The following is a 6,193-nucleotide window of genomic DNA, read 5'->3' as shown; positions in this document are numbered from 1 at the left end:
ACCATGTTTGGATATGGTTGCCGCATCCATTTAATGCTTATCTAGAGCATGTAATTGCAGTGAAAACCATGTATTTTGTCTTTGTAAAAATAGTTTTCGAGCGGAGAAAAATGTATGGTGGCAATAAGCATTTGAATGGTTCTCAAATACCGCAAACATGTTCTATCATTTAAATGATAGAATTTGAGACCATTAAATGGTCGGGAAAATCATGTACCTGACCATTCAATTTTTTTACTTTTTTACAGTATTTTTATAGATTAAGTATAGACATGTCTAGAACCATTACATGGCCATAAAGACCATTTACATTTTTTCGTGACCATTTAATTTTTTAACTTGTTTGCAGCGAAAAGAATTTTATAAAAACATTGAGCAGGTACATACGATTTTCATTTTGCGCGTCAGTCGTGTGTTGATTGTTTCTTGGAATGGACGGAGAATACGGATTTACTGTGTTTTGTGTTAATTTATTTATTCAGAAGTGGCACGTGGTTTTATGTGAATATTTGCTATATGGTATCATTTATTTTTATTTGCAGTTACATGATGTCTGCGTTTGTACATTTGATAGGCTCGATGTAAATATGGAATAATTACTTATTGTTGAAATTGAAATAAAATAGAGTGTGTAAAAATATATGATATTTGCTTGAACGGCATTATAAATACAATTAAACAATGAATTAGTTTATAAATAAATAAAAACAAACAAATAAAATTAATTAATGTGTTTTCTTTTCTCAAGTGGCGTCCTTTTTTCGACGATGAAAAAAGTTTTTTCATAAAGATCAAAACATTTTAGGTTGTGACCATGTTCTTTTAACTAGGAGAAAAACATTTTTAATGAATACCATAACATTTTAAATCGTGACCATTGTTTTTTCATTCAAACAAAATTCTTTTTATCAATATAATAACATTTTAGATGAGAACAATTACATTTTTCTTATAACCATGTTCACTGAGCCAACATAGTTGCAGGTTAAAATGTTACATGGTCGCCGCAAAAATAGTTCCTATCATATTATTTTGCTCTTCGAATATGATTGTGACAATCATGTTTCTTCTCTGCGTGTATATATAGCCCCCATATAAACCGTTCTCCAGATTTAACTTCCGGATCGTCTTGGAAGACCAAAATTCATCTGTTGTTCAAAATTCATGGTTACCACTGGAGCCAAAAATTTTAGAAAATTTTGTTAAAATTTCATTTCTATAGAAAACTTTGTCAAAATTTTATTTCTATAGAAAATTTTCTGAAAATTTTATTTCTCTAGAAAATTTTGTTAAAATTTTATTTCTATAGAAAATTTTGTCAAAATTTTATTTCTATAGAACATTTTGTCAAACTGAATTATAGGCGTATTTAATCGGTCTTTATACCCTTCACCATTACTGTGGTACAGGGTATAATAAGTTTGTGCGCCAAGAAGGAGTAATCATAGACCAACCTTTTAGTATACGGTTCGGCTTAGAATAAAATTCTGAGTCGATTTAGCGATGTCCGTCTGTCTGTCTGTCCGTCTGTCTGTCCGTCTGTCTGTCCTTCTGTCTGTCTGTCTGTTGATGTATTTTTGTGTGCAAAGTACAGCTCGCAGTTTTAGTCCGATTGTCCTAAAATTTGGTATAGGGTCCTGTTTCGGCTCAAAGACGATCCCTATTGATTTTGGAAAAATCGGTTCAGATTTAGATATAGCTACCATATATATTTTTCACCGATCTGGTCATAATTGGCGTGTATATCAACCGATCTTCCTCAAATTCCGTACATCCGAATATTTTATGAGTCTCGAAAAACTTGCAAAATATCAGCAAAATCGGTTCAGATTTAGATATAGCTCCCATATATAGCTTTCGCCCGATTTACACTCATTTGCCCAAAGAGGCCAATTTTTTGCTCCGATTTAGTTGAAATTTTGCATAGGAAGTAGAATTAGCATTGTTACTATGCGTGCCAAATTTGGTTGAAATCGGTTCAGATTTGGATATATATCCCATATATAGCATTCGCCCGATTTACACTCATATGACCACAGAGGCCAATTTTTAACTCCGATTTAGTTGAAATTTTGTACAGGAAGTAGACTTAGCATTGTAGCTATGCGCGCCAAATTTGGTTGAAATCGGTTCAGATTTAGATATAGCTCCCATATATATGTTTCTCTGATTTCGACAAAAATGGTCAAAATACCAACATTTTCCTTGTAAAATCGCCACTGCTTAGTCGAAAAGTTGTAATAATGACTCTAATTTTCCTAAACTTCTAATACAAATATATCGAGCGATAAATCATAAATAAACTTTTGCGAAGTTTCCTTAAAATTGCTTCAGTATTAAATGTTTCCCATATTTATACCCTTCACCACTACTGTTGTACAGGGTATAATAAGTTTGTGCATTTGTATGTAACGCCAAGAAGGAAAAGTCTGACACCCATCGTTTAGTATACCGATCGTCTTAGAATTAAATTCTGAGTCGATTTAGCGATGTCCGTCCGTCCTCAAACACCCATGCAAAAATTGGTCGATATCGGTCCATAATTATATATAGGTCCCATATAAACCGATCCCCAGATGACCTCAGAAGCACCTTGGAAAGCAAAATTCTTCCCATTCGGTTGAAATTTGGTACGTGATATTAGTATATGGTATCCAACAACCATGCAGGAATGGGTTCCTATCAGTCCATAATAATATATAGCTCCCATATAAACCGATCCCCAGATTTGACCTCCGGTGCCTTTTGGAGAAGCAAAATTCATCCGATCTGGTTGAAATTTGGTACGTGGTGGTAGTATATGATATTTAACAATCATGTGAGTTGAAATTTCTGGATGACAGTCTTTCGTAGAAGTTTCTACGCAATCCATGGTGGAGGGTGCATAAGATTCGGCCTGGCCGAACTTACGGCCGTATATACTTGTTTTTTTTTTTCAGTGTATACAGAATGAAGTAGGTTTAATGTAAACTCAAACATAAAAATCAACTTTAAAGGCTAGAGGCTTAATTTCATTAGAAAAATTCGGTTTGTTTTTCGTTGTGGAAATATGCTCGCCCTTGTTCGGGAACAGTATTTCATATTCAAGGTGGATATTCTGTAGTAACCCCTGCTGCTTATTTAGGCTGAGTGATGGACCTTTGGTCAGAGCTAAATGGACAATGGGGCTACCGTCTATCCCCATAGGGTGGACTATCTGGCAGTGTGTATTGTTGAACGAAAATATTTGCATTTGCTCTAGAGTTAGTCTAGAGTTCAAGCAGTTATAAAAGTTAAGCCTAAAAATCGACATTCTATATGCATAAAATGAACTTGGATTGTTTTTTTTTTGTTTTTTCTTTGCGAAACTGGTGCTTGTGATACCACGTCACTAGAATGTTGGGCCTTTGCTTATTGTAGATAGAATCGTTTCGGGTACTGGCCTCAACTGGGATGTAGTATCCTATTAGGATTCTTGTTGCCTTTATGTGTTAGATTGTGAATGCAGACTTATATACCACACAGTGGGATGGAGTTATTGAAATGGATGCCTAAAAAAGATTTAAAGTAAAACAAGTATATACACTCAGAGAAGGAATATGATCACCCCAACCATGTTCCAAGAGCAAAATGTTACTTTTTCACGGAAAACATGTAGCATGTTTGTCGAAACCATGTTCTTTTCTCGGAAATCATGTATCTGATTTCGGAAAGCATGTTATGTTTGACGATAAAAGAATATTTTTGCGACACAAATACTACATGGTCGCAGTGAAAAAGTAACATGGTTCTCTTGAAATATGTTTGAGGTGATCATATTCCTTCTCTGGGTGTACGGCCGTAATTTCGGCCAGGCCGAATCTTATGTACCCTCCACCATGGATTGCGTAGAAACTTCTACTGAAGACTGTGATCCACAATCGAATTACTTGGGTAACACTTGCCGATGGCAAGGTATCTTAAAACTTCCTAACACCTTCTTCTAAATTGCAAGGTAGTCCATACGTAACATAGTATATATTAAACTAAAAAGGCCGATTAAATACGCACATAATTAAGTTTGACAACATTTTGTATAGAAATAACATTTTGATAAAACTTTCTAAAGAAATAACATTTTGACAAAATAAAATTTTGACATTTTCTATAAAAGTAAAATTTGGACAAAATTTTCTATATAAATAAAATTTTGTCAAAATTTTCTATAGAAATAAAATTTTGTCAAAATTTTCTATAGAAATAAAATTTTGACTCAAATATCTATAGAAATAAAATTTTAAAAAATTTTTCTATAGAAATACATTTTGGCAAAATTTTCTATAGACGGACGGACATTATGTAGGTCGGATGGTATTGCAAATGGGCCATATCGGTCCACTTTTACGTATAGCCCCCATATAAACGGACCCCCAAATTTGGCTTGCGATTGCTCTAAGAGAAGCAAATTTCATTCGATCCGACTGAAATTTGGTACATGGTGTTAGTATATGGTATCTAACAACCATGCAAAAATTGGTCCATATCGGTCCATAATTACATATAGCCCCCATATAAACCGATCCCCCGATTTGGCTTGCGGAGCCTCTAAGAGAAGCAAATTTCATCCGATCCGGCTGAAATTTGGTACATGGTATTGGTATATGTTCTCTAATGACCATGCAAAAATTGGCCCACATCGGTCCATAATTATATATAGCCCCCAAATAAACCGATCCCCCGATTTGGCTTGCGGAGCCTCTAAGAGAAGCAAATTTCATCCGATCCGGCTGAAATTTGCAACGTGGTGTTAGTATAAGGCCGCTAATATACATGCCAAAATTGGTCCATATCGGTCTATAGTTATATATAGCCAATCCCCAATCACACAAAAATTGGTCCATATCGGTTCATATTCGAGCCAAAAATAATCTACCAATATTTTATTTTTATAGAAAACATTGTCAAAATGTTACTTCTATAGAAAATTTTGTCAAAATTTTATTTCTATAGAAAATTTTGTCAAAATTTTATTTCTATAGCAAATTGTGTCAAAATTTTATTTCTATATAAAATGTTGTCAAAATTTTATTTCTATAGAAAATTTTGTTAAAATTTTATTTCTATAAAAAATTATGTCAAAATTTTATTTCTATAGAAACTTTTATCAAATTTTATTTCTATATAAAATTTTGTCAAACTTAATTATATACGTATTTAATCGGCCTTTTTTAGTTTAATATATACTATGTATGGACTACCTTGCAATTTAGAAGACGGTGTTAGGAAGTTTTAAGATACCTTGCCATCGGTTACTTGCCAAGTGTTACCGCAAGGCTGTCATCCACAAGTAATTCGATTGTGGATGACAGCCTTCAGAAGAAGTTTCTACGCAATCCATGGTGGAGGATACATAAGCTTCGGCCTGGCCGAACTTACGTTCGTATATACTTGTTTTATCAACTAAAATTATTTTTTCGTTCTGTGTATATAAAAATCATGGCTAGACTATGTCAATTGATAAACGCGTGCCACTGTGAATTTTCAAAGATCTGTTTCGTGTTACTTTTGCTCGCTTTCGGACCAAAGCCAGTCCCTTGCAAGCCTTTGTAATGCGAAAAGAGCGTAAACGTTTGTTGGTGTTCTTGTTGAGATTGCTGTTGGCAGTAACAAAGTATTGTATATGTGGGTGTATACAAATTAATGGGTATGGGAGTGTGTGTACACCTGACACATTCATACATTCATATTTGAATGTATGTCAAATATTTGGCTATGAGCCAACAACGAACATTTTCGAGCATAAAATACAAAATATACTGCGATTAGTTAGCAACTGGAGGTAGGATCCAGTAAAACCCACACCATAAAAATAGGCTCAACCAAAGCAAGCATCTATTGGCATTGGCACACACACACACAAATCCACAAACATACATCCACATCAATGTGCTTTACACATGAAGAGTTTCTCTTGGTTCATATACCGACTAGCAGCCTAAAGCAACACCATAAAATAACGTAAAACATTTCAAATACAAACGATCAAAAAATATTATTTTGTAATACACTATGTTGCCCCTGAAGCAAACAACAGCAAACACTATTGAAGGCATGGAAAAAGAGTTGGAGAAATGTCTGAAAAAAGAAACAACCAATTGCCACATATTTTGAATGTTAAAGACAACGAAGGTCGCATGGATAAAATGGTGAAATTGGATAATACTCATATTATGAA

Source organism: Haematobia irritans, chromosome 4 (assembly GCF_050003625.1).
Source record: "Haematobia irritans isolate KBUSLIRL chromosome 4, ASM5000362v1, whole genome shotgun sequence".
In the NCBI taxonomy this organism is placed as follows: domain Eukaryota; kingdom Metazoa; phylum Arthropoda; class Insecta; order Diptera; family Muscidae; genus Haematobia; species Haematobia irritans.
This window is presented reverse-complemented; position numbering follows the sequence as displayed.